The following is a 20,842-nucleotide window of genomic DNA, read 5'->3' as shown; positions in this document are numbered from 1 at the left end:
AGTTGGTGAGAGATCTGGAGAATGTGCTGGCCAGAGCAGCAGTCGAACATTTTCTGTATCCAGAAATGCCCGTACAGGACCTGCAACATGCGGTCGCGCATTATCCTGCTGAAATGTAGGGTTTCGCAGGGATCGAATGCAGGGTAGAACCACGGGACGTAACACATCTGAAATGTAACGTCCACTGTTCAAAGCGCCGTCAATGCGAACAAGAGGTGACCGAGACGTGTACCAAATGGCACCCCATACCATCACGCCGGGTGATACGCCAGTATGGCGATGACGAATACATGCTTCCAATGTGTGTTCACCGCGATGTCGCCAAACGCGGATGCGACCATCATTATGCTGTAAACATAACCTGGATTCATCCGAAAAAATGACGTTTTGCCATTCGTGCACCCAGATTCATCGTTGAGTACACCATCGCCGGAGCTCCTGTCTGTGATGCAACGTCAGGGGTAACAGCAGCCATGGTCTCCGAGCTGATAGTCCATTCTGCTGCAAACGTCGTCGAACTGTTCGTGCAGGTGTTTGTTGTCTTGCAAACGTCCCCATCTGGTTGACTCAGGGATCGAGACGTGGCTGCACGATCCGTTACAGCCATGCGGATGAGATGCCTGTCATCTCGACTGATAATGATACGAGGCCGTTGGGATCCAGCACAGCGTTCCGTATTACTCTCCTGAACCCACCGATTCCATATTCTGGTAACAGTCATTGGATCTCGACCAACGCGAGCAGCAATGTCGCGATACGATAAACCGCAATCGCGATAGGCTACAATCCGACCTTTGTCATAGTCGGAAACGTGATGGTACGCATTTCTCCTCCTTACACGAGGCATCACAACAACGTTTCACTAGGCAACGCCGGTCAGTTGCTGTTTGTGTATGAGAAATCGGTTGGAAACTTTCCTCATGTCAGCACGTTGTAGGTGTCGCCACCGGCGCCCACCTTGTGTGGATGCTCTGAAAAGCTAATCATTTGCATATCACAGCATCTTCTTCCTGTCGGTTAAATTTCGCGTCTGTAGCACGTCATCTTCGTGGTGTAGCAATTTTAATGGCCAGTAGTGTAAGATTTCCATGTCTTATTTACATTTCATTCAGCGCAATGCAAGAGCTTAAATCAACCATACGCAAAGTTTACACAGTGCTCTTTAAAATTTCGCACAATATTTTACTCAATCTGATGCAGCGCAGTAACTTTGACAGACAACGAAAAATAAATCAGCCCTTTATCGAGTGGAGATATCTGACATTAAGATGTGGAAAAATCTATTTTTTCATCTAATAGTTTTATTAAAACCAGATTATGTATAACTATATCATAGTAGCTGGTAAACCCCTCACAGACAGACCTGGGAACGTCGCGCGCGACCACCTGTCGGATATATAACCCAATAACTCGACAACAAAGTGAGAAATCGTTCTGCTCTCTGTTTTAAATGACATTCGGTATCTCATCTACATTTCATTTACTGCAATGTATGAGACAAAATTAATCATTCGCGTAGTTTACGCAATGAGTTTTTATCTCTGCAAACTATTTAAAATTTCGAGCAGTGTTGTACTTAAATTGATGTAGCGCCCTAAGTATGACGGATAACTAGAAGAATTTCTGTTCGTTGTCGAGTGAAGATACCAGACTGTAAGATATGGAATAATAAAATTGGTTGATAAGTATTTGATGTCTGCTGGAACGCCGTCTCTCAACACAGGCACCAGCATTTGGCGAACAGTACAGCCGTAACAAAGGGGTCTCAGCATGGAATGCAGGAGCATGTCCGTAGCAGCGAAAGGGTTAGTAAGTAGGACTGTTTTTCCGTGTGAGCTTATTTGAGTGAATTTGCAGAAAAGACTGTGGTGCCATAAGGCAATGTATCAAATAAAGTGGTATCAAATACTGAATCGAATTGGGGGGAAAAATTAATATCATAAGCTAAGGAAGCGATCGGCTCATGGGACACATCTCGAGCTGTCAAGATATCGTTAATTCTGTAATTATAGGGGTGAGGCAGGGGAGAGGGCAAATATTGTATCCGAGAGGGGGGGGGGGGGTGAATTACGAATACGATACGGAAGATCGAATGGATGTAGGCTTCAGCCGTTACACAGAGATGAAGGGACTTGCGTAGAATAGACTAGCGAGGAGAGCTCCATGGAACCATTCTCGCCGGGCGCGGTGACTGTGCGGTTCTGGCGCTGCAGTCCGGAACCGCGGGACTGCTACGGTCGCAGGTTCGAATCCTGCCTCGGGCATGGGTGTGTGTGATGTCCTTAGGTTAGTTAGGTTTAAGTAGTTCTAAGTTCTAGGGGACTGATGACCTAAGATGTTGAGTCCCATAGTGCTCACAGACATTTTTTAACCATTCTCGGAACTGAAAACCGTAACAACAGCAGCAGCCTTTCGATTTAGTATAAATAAAAATATTCTACATCTACATCTACATCTATACTCAGCCACCTGACGGTTCTCCCTTCTATTCAAGTCTCGTATTGTTCGTGGAAAGAAGGATTGTCGGTATTCTTCTGTGTGGGCTCTAATCTCTCTGATTTTATCCCCACGGTCTCTTCGCGAGATATACGTAGGAGCTACCAATATACTGCGTGACTCCTCGGCGAAGGTATGTTCTCGAAACTTCAACAAAAGCCCCTACCGAGCTACTGAGCGTCTCTCCTGCAGAGTCTTGCACTGGAGTTTATCATCTCCGCAACGCTTTCGCGATTACTAAATGATCCTGCAACGAAGCGCGCTGCTCCTTTGTTTTCGGATTGCATTTCCTTAGGATTCTTCCAATGAATCTCAGTCTGGCATCTGCTTTACCAACGATCAACTTTATATGATCATTCCATTTTAAATCACTCCTAATGCGTACTCCTAGATAATTTATGGAATTAACTGCTTCCAGTTGCTGACATGCTATATTGTAGCTAAATGATAAGGGATCTATCTTTCTATGTATTCGCAGCACATTACACTTGTCTACATTGAGATTCAATTGCCATTCCCTGCACCATGCGTCAATTCGCTGCAGATCCTCCTGCATTTCAGTACAATTTTCCAATGTTACAACCTCTCGATGTACCTCAGCATCATCCGCAAAAAGCCTCAGTGAACTTCCGATGTCATCCATCCATAAAATCAAAGCACTACTGTTCAATGAAAATCTGTTTCCCGTAGTTCATCCTGTATTTACTAATTTCATACCGATGTTACTGTTAATGAGGTCTTCCAAGAAAACGGGGACAGCGCGGATGGATTTCGCCGCGACGGTGTGTCTCCCACCTTCCACCGCCCCCCCTTCCCCTCGCCGTTGGAGGAGGGACTGTTCATTGCAGCGTCATTAGGAGGCGCGGAGTTCCGCGTAGCGCGGCCGCTGCCACTTTGCGTTTACGACTGGCGCGGCCGCGGCCACGGCGCTGAGCCGATTTATAGCCGGTGCAGGGCCGGCCCTCGGCCCTCAGCCCTCAGGGCGGCGGCGCCCTTATCTCTGCGCAGAGGGCCGGCCCGCCGGCTGCGGCGTGGCTCGCGGCCAACGCGCGCGCTGCCACCTCCCTCCTCCCACCCTCTCTGGAATCGTCGCTCCATAAATTGGAACTTCATGCGCCACTCCATTGTTCGACGGTCTCCCCTCAATACTGTTGCCAAAAAATCTTCCACATGAAACATTTATTGCCTCGTTCCCTCCGCTACCCTCATTTGAGACTCAGCCTTAACGTATCACCCGTTCGCCCAATCCCTTCACTCCGTACTCCCGATTTTGCGAACGACATAATGTCCAACTTAAGCAGTCTCTGAGTGACAAGTTTTTTATAGTAGTTATTTGACTACTAGAGCTTCCTTTCAACTTACCATCCATCCACTTCAATTCACAGATCACTCCATCCATCCATTACAAATTAATACACAATGCGTCGTAATAAATGGTTGTTGTTGTTGTGGTCTTCTGTCCTGAGACTGGTTTGATGCAGCTCTCCATGCTACTCGATCCTGTGCAAGCTTCTTCATCTCCCAGTACCTACTGCAACCTACATCCTTCATCTCTTGGTCTCCCTCTACGATTTTTACCCTCCACGCCGCCCTCCAATACTAAATTGGTGATCCCTTGATGCCTCAGAACATGTCCTACCAGCCGATCCCTTCTTCTAGTCAAGTTGTGCCACAAACTTCTCTTCAAAAAGTTGTGCCACAAACTTCTCTTCTCCCCAATCCTATTCAATACCTCCTCATTAGTTATGTGTTCTACCCATCTAATCTTCAGCATTCTTCTGCAGCACCACATTTCGAAAGCTTCTATTCTCTACTTGTCCAAACTATTTATCGTCCATGTTTCACTTCCATACATGGCTACACTCCATATAAATACTTTCAGAAACGACTTACTGACACTTAAATCTATAGTCGATGTTAACAAATTTCTCTTCTTCAGAAACGCTTTCCTTGCCATTGCCAGTCTACATTTTATATCCTCTCTACTTCGACCATCATCAGTTATTTTGCTCCCCAAATAGCAAAACTCCTTTACTACTTTAAGTGTCTCATTTCCTAATCTACTTCCCTCAGCATCACTTAATTCGACTACATTCCATTATCCTCGTTTTGCTTTTGTTGATATTCATCTTATACCCTCCTTTCATGACACTGTCCATTCCGTTTAACTGCTCTTCCAAGTCCTTTGCTGTCTCTGACAGAATTACAATGTCATCGGTGAATCTCAAACTTTTTATTTCTTCTCTATGGTATACATGGATTTTCCCATCTATATTATTCCATTTCTTCGAATTTTTGGATGTGGGAAGTTCTGCAATGCTCTGTAGAATTTACTACAGTACATCGAAATGGCGCAATTCTTAGTTGATTATCGAGCTTTATACATAATTAGTGGCGAAATTTTGAAGAGCTTATGCTTACTGTTTTCTTGTGGTCCATTTTTGCAGAGTCTCGCATATGTTAAACACCACAAACAATTTTCTGAGCACATTATACGTCGAGAACAACAAACTTACATAATCAATCAGTTACAAAGATCTCTTAGATGTAGTCAAGAGGGATAATACTATAAATCTTTCACATAGTATGATATACTTTTGTACAGAGGGTACTTACCTCGGCAATCTGCATTCTAAGCACCACTGTCAATAGATATAAGAAAATCACTATCCAGATTGTTAAAATAAATACCCTCTGTAAAAAGTATATCATACTCTGTGCTCTGTGGAAGACCTACAAATCATCTGTGTTGACAACACTTAAAACATCTTTTTAAACTTTTTGTAAGTTTGTTATTCACGATGTATAACGTACACAGAAAATTGTGTGTGACGTTTAACATATGTGGGACTCTCCACAAATGGAAAATAAGAGAACTGTAAGTAGACGTTTTTCCAAATTTTCTCACTAGCTACATATAAATCTGGGTAATCAACTAAGAACTGTGCGTTTTTTGATATATTGATATACACTCAACAGAACATTGCAGAACCTTACACACTGAAAACGTTACGAAAAAATTTAATAGTACACAGAGAAATTGGAATTGTTTCCCAAAACGCGCCGTGTAAAGAAAAGTAATACAAAATCGTGACTAGTAACAGAAAAGTTATTTACAAAAAAAACCAAGATAAAAGTCGCCATTTGCTTTGCATTCATAGTTTCATACAAATAGCATGAAAACGAGTGAGCTGTCTTTTGTATGAGTAATGTTTCTTAAACCGATAAAGATTTCCCTCTTTATTTATTTATTTATTGCTCATTTGGCATGATCAGATTAGGCCCTTAAGGGCATCTCTTACATCTGACCTGGAAAACACACATCAATGACATTACCTTCACAATAGCAATGATTAGATTAATAATAATAATAATAACAACAATAACATTTGACGCCTATAATACTAATAATAGTAAAGGACATTAAGAATTATATGCATCAGATCACCACATTTGAGGACATGTTTAGTACTACCAGAAGTGGAAGGCACAAAGAAAGAAAAGATTGAAATGGCAGTAACTGAGGCTGTTAGAAATGGCAGTATCAGTGGCTGTTAGGAAAGAACAGAATTTGAATAAAGAACTCTGCGGCAAGGGAGAGGACTGACAACCGTGCAGACTGCAGACTGGTATATGGGATAGACGGCTGTTGTGATTGGGCCATTAACTGTCAATAACGTTTGGAAGGAATTTAATGTCACTGATATTTTTATATTTGTTCTCAAATTATATTATTGGTGGTGTATCAGACAGGCATTATTCATACTTGCAGAACATTTTGTTGGATTTGCTATTGTCTTTGGAGATAAGCTTGACAACACGCTCTAGCAAACCAGCCCACAAATGAAGACAGCAGCACAACCTTTCGGCAGGGGTCTTTTGATTAGTATCCTCAAATAAAATTGTCAAGTACTCTATAAAGCTTTCGGGGTGAACGGAATAAATAAACGGCATTGTTTATCATCACAGTTCGCAAACAGAATTCCACCTGTGATCAATGACGTTGAAGGAAACACTGCCACGGACACAATCACGAATTCGAGCCCCGCTGATAGAGAAGCTCTCTGTTACAGTTAATTATGTTCGTTCTTGTTAATTATCATCGACTGTCTACTCATTTAAATACGATACTCCGTCCTGTGTGTCGGAAACAGCAGTTTCATTGTGTTGTCTCCAATAATAATAGTAGTTAATCTGAGTTATAATAGCCACGTTGTACCGAATGTTGTCCGACCTACTGTCGTGCTGCAAATAACAATGCAACAGGAGGTAACAAATTTCTTCCTTAGGTACGAGATATTTTTTACGTAATAGTGACTATAATTTATTAATCAGATAAGCATTCCGAAATTTATCATTCTCCGTTAGGCGTATAGATAGACGTCATTGTGGAGCATTCGTAAAATGAGACATTTCGGTAGCGTTATTAAAACAATCTAGAGTACTTGAAGATCATGAAATTCGACATAGTTTATGAACTAGGGTGACATAAATTTTTTGCTGCGTGTAGGCAATTCTGCTGTGAGTTTGATGATACGTCCCAGAGTTATTTTATGCCGAAACCACCGACAGCGCAGGACTCCCCATTTAGCTTGGAATTCTTAAGTCATGCATATCAAAAAATTTTTAAGTGTAAGGAAGCATGTCAATTTTGAAAATATTCTGCCACGAAGGCCTCTTACTTATAACAGCTGAATGACATTGTTCTCTCGTACTGTTCTCTGACTTATGTTACGAGTAAAATGTTTTCCGCTGTCGAAGTAGTTTATGAACTAATTATTTCTCTGCTGCATATATTACGTTATGACGAATTTCTGAAATCACATTCCTCTTACTTTCAGTTTTGCCACCCTGCATAAATTTGTATGGCGAAGTTATCTGCAGCATCACGTAAATCTGATACCGCACGTCTTGCTATTAACATTCCTGTACCATGAAGGGGTCATGCAACTAAAATGAAATTGGCTTGAATTGTACTACTGGCCTGGGTTACATATGATTAGCACGGGTTTCTCATTCAGAAGAGGCATTTAAATGTTATTTGGTTGGGAGACGATCTTTAGATGGAGATGACGCTAATCTACTGGGACGTCTATGGATTCATTGCAGGTGGCACAAACAGACTGTCTTGTGAAGTAGTTCTGAAAATGTTTTCCGAAAACTAGCTATTTCGATAAACCACAGGCAATAAAAAAATAAAAGGAAGAAGAAAAAGGCCTGACCTTATCGACACTAAAGAGACAAGTATTAGCCATCATCATGTCGTCATTCCGTCGAGGGGTGCTAAAGTTACTAAATCCAAGAAGAAAGCTAGCAGAGCGTGTATGCTAGGATGAGCAGATAATCAGTTGTCAGTATCCTACTTAGACGATGAACGGACATCATTTAGCTCCAGTACGATGGACGTAGAGGAATTAAGGGCAAAGCTTAAACTGACTGTAAATCCCCCTGTAGAGAGGTATGCGCTGAGTAAATGGATTAATGACGGAAAAGACCCATTCTGATTTAATAACGAAATCTGAAAAATTCTGAGGAAGTAGAGATTGTTCCACTTCCTGTTCAAAAATGGACACCGAAATGTCGAAAGGCAAAAGTTAGTATAAATTCGACCGTCAATAAACAGGTCGATGCACAATTCGCACAACAACTTACAGGGTCGTGCCTTAGCGAAAAATCTTGCCGAGAAACGGAGAAAATTCTGATCACACGTAAAAGCGTTAAGCGGGTCGAAGGCTTCCATACTCGCTTCCCACGCTCGGGTTCCTGGGTTCGATTCCCGGCGGGGTCAGGGATTTTCTCTGCCTCGTGATGACTGGGTGTTGTGTGCTATCCTTAGGTTGGTTAGGTTTAATAAGTTCTAAGTTCTAGGGAACTGATGACCATAGATGTTAAGTCCCGTAATGCTCAGAGCCATTTTTGAAGGCTTCCATACAGTCACTCCTCGGCCAGTCTCGTATGGCAATAGGAGTCAGCAAAACGAAAGTTGAACTATCGTACAAGAATAACGTCGTTTGACCGTCGCACACACTCCCGCATAGTTGACTTTATTATAGAAGGAGCCTTGGCGTTGAGAAGCAAAAGACGGTACTGAAAAACAGGAGACCTATGAATATAGGAAGGGTCACAGAACGAACTCGCTAAATTACAGACGAATATCCTTGACAGCGGTTTGCTGCAGAATTCTTGAACGTATTCTAATTTCGAATGTAATAAATTTCTTTCAGACGGAAAAACATCTGTCCACAAACAGAACCGTTTTAAAAAGCATCGCTAGCGGGAAACTCATGTTGCCCTTCCTCACATGACATCTTGCGAATACGGGTGAAGCGAAACAGTCACAGGGAATATTACTAGATTTCCGGAAAGCTTTCGACCTAGTGCCCATCTGCACACTGCAACGAAGGTCTGAGCATACGGAACGGATTACCAGGTACGTGGCAGGCTCGAAGACTTCTTAAGTAATATGATAGCACGTTTTCATTAACAGATAGGGTTCATCAGAGATAAGGATATCGTCTGGAGTTAACAAGGAAGCGTGATAGGAAACCTCTTGTTCTTTATATATACAAATTTTTGTGTTAGCAGAAGAGCCAACACCGTTTTACGAGTGGAGGCCGAAATCCATGCGCTTTAGATCACGCAGGCTGACGTGAGGAAGAATGAGAATTCAGAAAGCGGACGTAATTAGTTTGATACTTAACTTTAATCCATTAATGATGAACGTCGCTCTTGACGGTACATGATTCACAATATTATCTGTTCAGAATAAATTCTTGAAGATAGTAATTATAGTAACTGAATACGGCGCCTTGCTAGGTCGTAGCAAATGACGTAGCTGAAGGCTATGCTAAACTGTCGTCTCTGCATCTGAGAGCGTATGTAGACAGTGAACCATCACTAGCAAAGTCGGGTGTACAACTGGGGCGAGTGCTAGGGAGTCTCTCTAGACTAGACCTGCTGTGTGGCGGCGCTCGGTCTGCAATCACTGATAGTGGCGACACGCGGGTCCGACGTATACTAACGGACCGTGGCCGATTTAAAGGCTACCACCTAGCAAGTGTGGTGTCCGGCGGTGACACCACATAAATGATATGACGAAAGGGTAAGCACCAATCTGTTTTGCTGATACGCTGTAGTACACAAGGAAGTGACGTTTTCGAGCGACCGCAGAAGGATAGAGAATACTTTAAACAGAATTTCTTCTCCCTGTGAGGACTGCCAATTTTCTCTAATTGTAGAAAAATGTAAGTTAAGTAGATGAGAAGGAAAGAAAATCCTCTAATGTTCAAGCACATTAATATTGATGTGCTTCTCGACACAGTCACGTCGACTAAATATCTAGGCACAACGTTGCAGAACGATGTAAAATGGAACGAGCACGTAAGGTGGGGCAGGTGAAAGGTCGACTTCGGTTTATTGGAAGAATTTTAGGAAAGCGTAGACCACCTATAAAGAAGACCGCATATAGAGTACTAGTGCAGACAGTTCTTGAATACTGTTCGAGCGTTTGGGATCCGTAGCAGGTTAGATTAAGGAAAGACATAAAAATTCAGAGCCGTGCTACTAGATTTCTTAACGGTAGGATTCATTACCGCGCGAGTATTACACAGATGCCTCGTAAACGCAAATGGAAAACTATGGATGGAAGACAACGGTCTCTTTGTGTAACTCTATCGAGAGAATTTAAAGAACCGGGATTCGCAACTGACTGCGGAACAACTATATTGCCGCCAAAGTACATTTCGGATAAGGACCGCAAAGACAAGACAGGACAATGTACGGCTGGTACAGAGGCATATAGACCGTCGCTTTGCTTCCGCTCCGTTTTCGAGCGGAACAGGAAGAAAAATGACTAGTAGCGTGGTACAAGTTACCCTCCGTTATGCACCATACAGTGGACTGCGGAATATGTATATAGATGTAGATGCAGAAGATCGTTTCTATGTCTTGCGTAAGAAGTTGAAACAACTACCAGCATTCGTCGCAATTCGACTGGGAGGATCGTGTCCTCTAGAGACTGAGGTTTATCTTCTTGCGGCATTGCTCCCCGCATTGGACGCGATACCAGAAATGCCGTGCGAATATTGAATCAATGGGTTCAGGAAGGTCAAACTGAACGCCATGCAACATCTCAATTACCACATGCGTCTAGCGCCCGAGAGGACGGGCATCTTCTTCATAGAGCTGTGCAAGGTAGTGCAGCCACACCATGTACCTTGTGCTAGGCAATGGGCGTGTTGTAGCGAGGAGAATACCTACACGGACAGTGAGATGGCGTCTGGACGACCAAGGACTGTCAGCACGGCGACCATTGTTGCTGCTTTCCTTGATGTGGCAGCAGGCTGAGTCGTCTCCTCAGTGTTGCACCCAAACAAAAGGTTGGACACAAGAGTGGCACAACTTTTCAGACGAGTCCCGGTTCTGTATACAGCAACAGGGTGGACGTTTTCGTATGTGGATCCTCCGAGGAAAACGAACTTTTGGACATTGGTTTCGTCCTCGTCATACGGGTATACAGAGCCCGAAAAAAAATGAAGCAATTCAAGGACTGTGCTCAGTGGCACCAGGTATATGTGCATTCTGATTGGTGTAGTGTTAGTGATTCATTGGTCACGGTCATCAGCGACCACATGGCGTTCTTGAGGCCAGTCTGTGCACAGTTTGACTCTGCAGGCAGTACCTGTGCTGAGTTTAGAGACGAACAGTCATTCTAGTACAATCATGGCTCACCAACGATTACGTACTCCTATTGAACAGATTCCGTCATTTGAACGGGGTCAGATTTTGGGCATGTATCTGGATGGACGTATCGACGGATTGCTGCCGATGAAGGGTACGATGTATCAGTGGTGTGTCGCTACTTTCAACAGTGGTCCGTGGAACATACACACACCTGTAGACCAGTTTCCAGATGTCCACGTAGTACATAGGCACGTCAAGACCGACACATTGTGCTAGCAATGGTGGCCGACAGTACATCATCCAGGAAGGAAATGCTGGTATATGTTGCACGTGACGTGACATCAACGACCAATGTCAATCGTCTGCTTGCAGCAGGATTAAGATCACGGTTGTTTCTAGCTAGGCTATCTGTTCCAGAGCGCATTTCCCCACGACATAAAGGGCTAATCACAGGCAGCTGTCATGGGGAGGCATCAGTTACAGCTTACTCGTTCTCCAGAGCCTGCAGGAACCGTTGTCGAATTGCAACAATAGATGCAATCTATCGTCGGATGACATTCGGTACCTTCATGAACCTTTGCACTCGATAATACACGACTACGTTGCCGCCAAAGGGGACTGCATTGTGTAGTAGTTCGACTGTTTGTGCACGCTTTATTGCGGCATGTGTGTTTCGTCTAGTCTTGATTTGTTATAAAATACAACTGCAATGACGAACGACCTGTCACCTCACTTGTCAATAAAATGGTCTTGTCGCTGAGATTGCTGAATTTTTTTCCGGCGTCTATGTGTGTTCCTGTGAGTACACAACACAATCGGATCCGCTTCGAATAGCCATTAATTTGGTCCGTATCGGTAATATTACTGACGTGTTAGGCCGGTGGCTATACCGTAACTTCCAAGTCTCTTTCAACAAGATAATGCAAGACAGCAAGTTTCATGTACTACCTTGATAAAGAGGACGTTCGACTGTTGCTCTGGCTAGGTCGTCCTCTAGTTATTTCACTCACTGAAAACATCTGTGTTGTAATTTTAATTTTCGCCAACGTATTTTGATTGTTTTACATTTTGTCTCTGTTATTAATATCAACAGAAAATATGTGAAGTGCATCTAATATGTTAGGTCAAAGAACGAATACCCAACATAAACTTCTTTAACCCTTTTGTGATTCAGATTTCTTTTGCATGCGTTTGAAAAACAAAAGGTCAAAAACAGCCTTTCTTTGTGATAAATAATACTGTTTCACAACTAAATACATTCAAACTGACTAATTTTGAAAAACGGTATTGCGACACATGTGTCCCATGTATCTAACTAGTCCCATGTCTTCATGTGAAGCTGGGTTTTTCAGAGTTAAATTTTTAAGTTTAGAATCATTTTATCAGAACAGAATCCGTGGGAGAAAGTATAATATCAAAACACATGACAACGAAAATCACGAAATATCTCACATAAGTTTTCAACATAACGTTTGAAGATGGCTTTGACATACTATGAAGTTTTCTGGTGCATCCACGCCCCACAATATGTAAATTATGTACAAACCTACAGCATGCTAAGGTGCGTAGTAATGTTTCAAAAACATTTTATGACTTTAAACACACGCCCTCCCATTTGATTGCTCACAGCCTTCAGTATATCCACACTAGGATCCGTAGTATTTTTCTCCAAATTCCGAAAGCATCTTGGTACATTCTAGTACTAGACAGACATGAGATATGGACGTCCCAACGCTCAAACTGCATCTTGCCGAAAGGAGACATATGTACCCCATCAACCTCGACGTTGTTAAACATTATCTGCATCTACATCTGTACTCTGCAAACCACCCAGGAGTGCATGGCAGAGGGCACGTCCCATTGTAGCAGTTATTGGGGTTTCTTCCCGTTTCATTCACGTATGGAGTGCAGGAATAACGACTGTTTGGATGCCTCTGTACGCGCAGCAATTATTCTAATCTTACCCTAACGATTAATATGGGAGTGATAGGTAACGGTTTGTAGTATATTCATTCATCATTCAGTCATAACTTAAAACTGATTCGTGGAACTTGTGTAATAGACTTTCTTGGAATAGTTTACGCCTTTTCCAGAGTCTACCAGTTCAGTTTCTTCAGTATCTCAGTAACAGTCTTCCACGGATCAAACAAATCTGTAATAAATCAAGCTGCCCTTCTCTGCATATGTTCAATATGTTAGTACTGATCACACACACTTGAGCAATATTCTAGAAGTGGTCGCACGAATGATTTGAAGTAATTTCCTTTGTAAATGAACCTATGTGATCACTACGTAACACCGAAAATTCTTTAGCACCACCCAAAATTTTTCACCGATTAACATTCGTTGATAGCTTTTACTGCACTGCTAATTCTGAAGCTGTAAGCTTTGTTACAGAAACTATAAATAATGTGTAATGGATTCAATAATGTATTTACTTCTGACTGTGTATATAGTTGATAGTAATTATAATGTAAATACTGTAAATTGCTGGGTAATAGCCAATTGAACATTATTTTAATGTTTCGATAGCAAAGACGAAATGGCAATAGCTGCGCAGTTGTTTATCTTTGCGTATGGAGAGTTTCTGTCGCGCTGCGACCAGAGAGGAAAAAGAGCGGCTTGAGTCATGAAAGAGTGCGGAAGTTTTTTGGGGCGTTCCCGCAGACGGGGTATGTAGCTATGCTCGCGCCAGTGTATGGTGCAACTAGTTCGTATTGAGAGCACGGTAGGAGTGGATAGGCGGAGGAAGCTACAGTTCCAACTATTGCATGTCCCATAATTATTCGTTGCTCTTGAGACGACTCAAGATTCTCAGCCACCACCAGCAGCTCAGCATTGTCGTCGGCTACATTCTTCGGGCTACATTCTTCGTCCTCCGCACAGCTACAGCGTAGTGAGAATGTTAAGTGACAAAATATAACTAACTCTGTAGAGGTATTACCCAGTGACATACATTCCTTTCACAAACTATGACCAACTTGGATAATAACTAGCAGTAGTTAAAACTTGTAGAGCACGTGTGTTGTCATTGTCCTCAGTCATTATTATCCTTTCCGCTGAAAGCAATCATCGAGTGTCGTAAAAATGTAAAAACTGATTAACTATTTACTGCCAGATTTGTTTGTTTACTAATGACCAGTTTCGGTCTAAATTACCAGTCTCAGTAACTGTTATTCTTGTGTTGCTTGACAGAGGCTTAACTGATTTGCAATTTTGAGTTTTAACTTCATTTACTTGAAGTAACTTAAAATTTCACTGGCAAAACTACTAACTAAAGATGCAGCACAAATTAAGGGTGTGCAATTTCATTTATACTTTATTTAGCTTAGCGAGTGACCTCTAATGGCTTGGTATGTATCTTATTGTTGTTACAGTAAAAGCAAAGTCGATTGTTCATTTACTTAAAGTAAATTCACTCCAGTCTTTCAATAATCATAAGTAAATTGCTTGCCCTTTTCTGAATTTTTCATTACGTTGCACTAAGGTTACTGAAAGCCATTTTTTACATAACGAAGTTTTAGTTAGCTCCATTCATTTATTCAACCTGCAACTTCATTCAACTTTACCTTCAAAATTTAGTATTTCAGAATAAGTATTCAATCTCCGTGCTTTCTGATTCACTTATTTTCTCGTGAACTCTTGTATTGTGGAAAAATGTGACAACATTAAGTTACCAAGCCAGTGATTATTTGCTTAAATTTATTTGCCATTACCTTTCTTAAGATTCTGAAGACTCATTGCCATATTGGGCTGGCTACCGCATAAATGTCTCCTTTTTAGCTAATCAGCATTGTTTTGTGTCATCAGTACTTTTTGTATTAAAAATATTACGTGGTACCCCTTTTCCCCCGTATTCATTTCAAAAATATGATCAGTGTTTAGATTACGTTTAGAATAGATTCTTCCTTCAGAAGGGTCTGCTGCACACTTTCGTCCTACTGACGGGTACCATTTTCCTTAGGTAACGAGAGCCTTACTCACTGCAAAATTTCATAAGGCATACGCGATCACGTTCAATTATATCGCAATCCAGTAGGCCGATTAGGAAGTAGGAGGTTAGAGCTCCATCTTGTGTCCCTACAAAATTTTACAAAGTGTGTGTTGGCCGCTTCCAACAGTGACTCACTGATACTATAATCATAGGATGCTTGGAGTTGCCAGTGCTAGTACACAAGCAACACTGTCTGAAATAACCGCACAGATCAATGTAGGACGTACGACGAATGTATCTGTTAGGACAGTGGGGCGAAATATGGCGTTAATGGGCTATGGCAGCAGACGACCGACGCTAGTGCCTTTGTTAACAACGCTAAATCGCGTGCAGCGCCTATCCTGGGCTCGTGACCTCATCGGTCGAACCCTAGACGACCGGCAAATCATACCCTGATCAGATGAAGTCCCGATTTCAGTTGGTAAGGGGTTATAGTAGGTTCGATTGTGGCACAGACCCCATGGAGCAATGGACCCAAGGCACTGTCAATCTGGTGGTGGTGGCTCCATCATGGTGTGGTTTGTATTTACGTGGAATTTGCTGGGTCCTCTTGTAAAACTGATGCTCTTGGAGCCATTTTCAGCCTTTTATGGAATTTTTTTGGATGACAATGCGCCATGTCACCTGGCCACAAATGTTCGCGATTACTTTAAAGAACATTCTGAATAATTCGAGTGAATGATTTGGCCACCCAATCGCCCATCTCCCGACTTTAATCTCATCTAACGTTTATGGGACATGATCGAGAAGCCATATGGTGTAGAAAATCGTGCACTGGCAACACTTTGGCAGTTATGGACAGCTATAGAGGAAGTAATGCTCAATATTTCGGCAGGGGTTCAAATGGTTCAAATGGCTCTGAGCGCTATGGTCCTTAACATCTGAGGTCATCAGCCCCCTAGAACTTAGAACTACTTAAACCAAACTAACCTAAGGCCATCACAAACATCCATGCCCGAGGCAGGATTTGAACCTGCGATCGTAGCGGTCGCGGGGTTCCAGACTGAAGCGCCTAGAACCGCTCGGCCTCCCCGGCCGGCTTTCGGCAGGGGATTTCCAGTGTCTTGCTGAGCCTGTACCACGTCGATCTGCTGCACAACACAGAGCAAAAGGACGTTTGTACGATACTGGGAGGTATCTCATGACGTTTGTCATATGCCACTAATATTAGCCGTGTGTCTTCGGACGATAGCTAAAGGGGATAACTGAACAGACTACTGTTATGTTCTCATTGTCTTATCATTATCAACTGCCCTTAGGCCAAATTGAAAATTTCTTTAATACTGGAAAGGATTTAATTTCCTTATAACAAGTTAATGCCCCCCCCCCCCCCCCCAAATCGGCAGAAATGTCTTAGCAGGCTCGTGTAAATCTAAAATTTTGGGTTTGTCCAAACATACACATACATAATAGATAGTTAACAGCTCATGAGAGAAGAGGAGGGACGATTCTTCTCGTCGACAACGAGATCAGAAAGACAGATAGATTATTTGCTCGGATATTGCAAGGATGAAGGAATTCGACCATGTCGTTATCAAGGGAACGCTCCCGGAATCCTTCTTGGACGATACACAATGTATGAACTGATATCACAGCTGAAAAGTTAATGTATACACTTTCGTTTCCCTGCAGGAGTATACTCTATTAAACACTAAAGAATGCTTTACATTACACTTTAGCAGTCCAAGGGAGTAAGGTAAAAATAGGCTTAACTTAAAATTAGTACAGGTATCATACATATATCTTGTACCTAACTCAAAATAATTTAAAGTCTAGTACACAAAAAATATAAGCACAAATTTATTAGCATTAAAGAAAAATTCCATTGATAAAAATCATTACAGATACAAACTAAAATTGAGGCATTACAAAAGAATAACCGGAATTATAACGTTGTTCATAATGTATAAGTATTTCAGTGCCAGTTACGCCAAAAAGAAAACTAGATACACATCATATAACACGCTGATGAAGCATAACACTTCACAGTGGTTTGCAAAGTACACAGGACGATCCCGTGATAATGTTAGACACTTCCAGGAACGATAGAAAAACTTATCCATTTGTTGTAAGGGACCCTGGTCAGGAATCAACCGAGTCGAAAGTTGTACGTGAAAATCCTTCAGATCTCTCTGACTTGTTGAACCACTTCTACTACAAGCCCTTTGCTTTCTATATTTTGGGAGGAGGTAGCACGGACCAAAACAAGAAAAAATGTACGTTAAACATGGGCCCAAGAAGCGCATACCTTAAATGTATGCGCTCTTGTTCAGCACAAAGCATGTGTTTCACAGTAGCAGAGATAAGTAGTGCCCCTAAGGTATGCGCTTCTCCCGAAAGATAGGAAGCGAAGAGCTTGCAGTAGAACAGGTCCTTTGTTCAGAGGTTGTTCGCTTGTAACTTTCGATTCGATCGTCTCCGGATCAGGCTCCCTTACCTCAAATCCACAAATTTATCCATTTTCTTCATCCCGGAAAGTTTTTAACATCATAACGGTGTCACCCGGAAGGTGTAGATGTACAGATGTGGATGTAGAACAATAGAGGGAAACCACAGAATATTAAATTCAAGGTACCTTACGAAAAGGACTCCATTATACCAACTCGGTTGGTCACGGGACAAGAAGAGACAAACCAGACAGCGCAATAGTGACGTTAGTATATACTGTATTCTGAAATAGTACTGTAAATAAACATAGCTCATTATTTATCACTGTGCTGTGTAATGAAGGTCAAATCTTATTAAAATGTAAACAATGGACTTGTAGTTGGAAGGCAGAACAAAACATTGACTGGCACTGATACACTATAATTTTCTAATCACAGGTAGATGCATTCGTTTCATTTGATAATTTTTGCAGTTAATTAGCAGGGATATAAATACATATTCACTGGTAGTAGCAGAATAACCAATAATTTTTGCGGACTCATCACACAGTTACAAGAGATAGCTGTTACAGCGTCACCAACTACGTTCACGTCAATCTTCCATCTCGTGAGAAAAAAACGTGATGCATGGTGATAATGTGTTTCTCATATGAATGTGAGGCATAACTGAGATATTGCCACGTCTTGAATGTTACTTCATCGTATATGGTACCGCTCCATACGTGGCACAGACAGTGTCAATACGTGTTGGTGGTTCCGGATTGAATATGGCATGCTCAACGACTCATTTCACTGCAGTCCCGCGTTAGGACCAGTTTGTAGGATCCTTTCGAATTACAGTCGCAGAAGGTCTGAATGTGATGTCTTACACAAATTTTAAGTGTTTAGGACATAAAAAGTGCAAATAGTTCAAACCTTGTTGTCCAGCATGTTTGAATGAGCTTTGCAGTGCAATCGTTATTTTGGACGATGAAGGTTACGTCAGTTGTTGATTTTCTGACCAATATCAAACGAATTGAATGTTTGCTCCTAACGTACTATTGACAAGGAGGTCACTGAGGATGGTCAGCTACGCCAAAGTGAGCATACACTGCCCACCGCAGTACTGAATGTCGTCTGGTAGCATTGCAGGCAGATGCCACGATAAGAAAAGGAACTAAGTGGAGCAGAGACGAATGGGGAATTATTCTAGCGACGATTTGGGCCGAAGATTGGGAAAGTTACTAACGTAGGCTACTTTGAAAAAGAGTAAACTTTTATGCTTCAGCACCTGGATGGAACATCTCGCAAATAGCGAAACCATCAGCTGTTCGTGTGCTTCCGTCATGAGTACCTATGGTGAAACCATCGGTACGCGACAAGCTGTTGGCTGTCCACGTCTTAGCATAGAACATGGAGGTCTGGGACATTCCTGTTCTGGGTAAAGCAAGAAAGGTGGAGATTTGCGGAAGGTCTGACGACAGAGCGTAATGCTCGTGCCGATCCACAGGTTTCAGAAGCCATCAATGATCACACTTTGAACATGGGGATCCACAGCAGACGACCTATCCTCATTCCCATCTAGCCACATTGACATCGTCAATTATACTGCAGTGTCGCCTCCGCGGATGAATCGTGTTTCTTTCTACACTAGGTTGACGTTCGCGTGCTGACACGCTATTGTCAAGGAGAATGTCAGCTCAAAGCATCCACCGCATCCCGGACGCAGGGGGGCTGGGGGCAGCATTGTGCTACGTTGAGATACTCAGATGAGGTGCTGTGAAACATGTGGTAGTAGTCAAAGGCACCATGAGAGCTTTGGACTACCAGATCATTATTTCGGAGCAGCTGCATCCTGCGATGCTTGATGCCTTCCCCGCCGGCTATGGCATTTCTCATCAGGACAACTGCTCATGTCACGAGATCAGAACCGAGCTGCAGAAGCTTGAGGAGCATGATAGTGATCTCAAGCTGCCGTCTTGGCCACCATATTCACTTGATCTGAATTCGATGGACCAAACCTGAAACGCTATCCTGTGCCAGTTCCGCATCCACAATCCACCACTATGCAATTGAAGGAAATTGCGTTTCCTGTCCGTGGACCTGGTGCAATATGCCTCCAAGAGCCTGCCAAGGACTTGTTGACTCCATCGCAGAATAGCTACTCTATTAAACAGATGGTCATAATTTTTAGGCTCAGCAGTGGATATGTAACGTAAATTCATCACAGCTCTTGTTTAAAGAACAGTGTTGGCATTAATCTGGAAGGTTATCGAGCGCACTAACAACTACAACACATTTTTTCTCCTTTCAGTGTTGGTGAACTTAGCCAATATAACGCAAACATTTGCTGTTCGGAACCTACTTGATATGGAACCGTGAACCAGGAACAGCCTGACGATAAAGTTTTGCTCTGTTTTCTTCCAGGAATTTCTCCAGAAAATCAGTTCCTTAAGCATAGATATTTTATTTTTCGACATTATAGTGCACTGCAGAACTGACAGCTGGACGTTCGTGAGCATTGTATAAGGTTTCTTAGAAAATAGATGGAATTTCATGCCTTGCCTCCAAGCTGTTCTACCATAACTCAAATGGTAGTTATTCTGCAGTATTTATGTCTAAAAGATTTTCTACACAAATGTGGTAAGATGTGGGGATTCTGAAACATATGTAAACATATATTCAATCCATCTCCCCTGTCGTCTGATGGCTCTCAATCTTGAAGGGCGCAGGTTATACTCGTGCTCGGGATAAAACGTTCAATATCGTCTTCACTGCCAAAGTAAAGAGAAGTGATGGAGCATCATTTCTGAACATGAGATTAAGCTCCAGGGACTCCTTGGCAGTTTCTCGTAGAGTAAGTGTATATGAGAATAGTAATGATAACTCGTCCATTCGATGAGTGCGATTAGATCGGCTGCCCAAACAGTGTTGTTGAGGAGTAGGCCAACCCCCTATCTAACATTCCATACTCAGCTAATCCAATAACATACGTCACAGTCATCCACACAATACAGATAGCCCTTTCCACTCAATAACATAAATGAATACTTCAGGGTCAAGTAAAATCTTGCGGGGACAAACATTTAGCGCCATCTCCCCATACCACCATCATCAGAGTGGTGACTGATGAATATAGGGCAAACTGTTACCCGGTAAACTTAGTAGGGACTAGCTGTGTGTGCGAGACAACGTACTAGTGGGTTTCCTGTTACCGTTCAAACTTAATTAGTTATGTACAACTGTGTGACTTATTTGGAGCCTATCTGTCCCCTTCTTTTCAATCAGAGGGAGACTTTTCCGA

This window comes from Schistocerca americana, chromosome 1, assembly GCF_021461395.2.
Source record: "Schistocerca americana isolate TAMUIC-IGC-003095 chromosome 1, iqSchAmer2.1, whole genome shotgun sequence".
Classification (NCBI taxonomy): Eukaryota; Metazoa; Arthropoda; class Insecta; order Orthoptera; family Acrididae; genus Schistocerca; species Schistocerca americana.
This window is presented reverse-complemented; position numbering follows the sequence as displayed.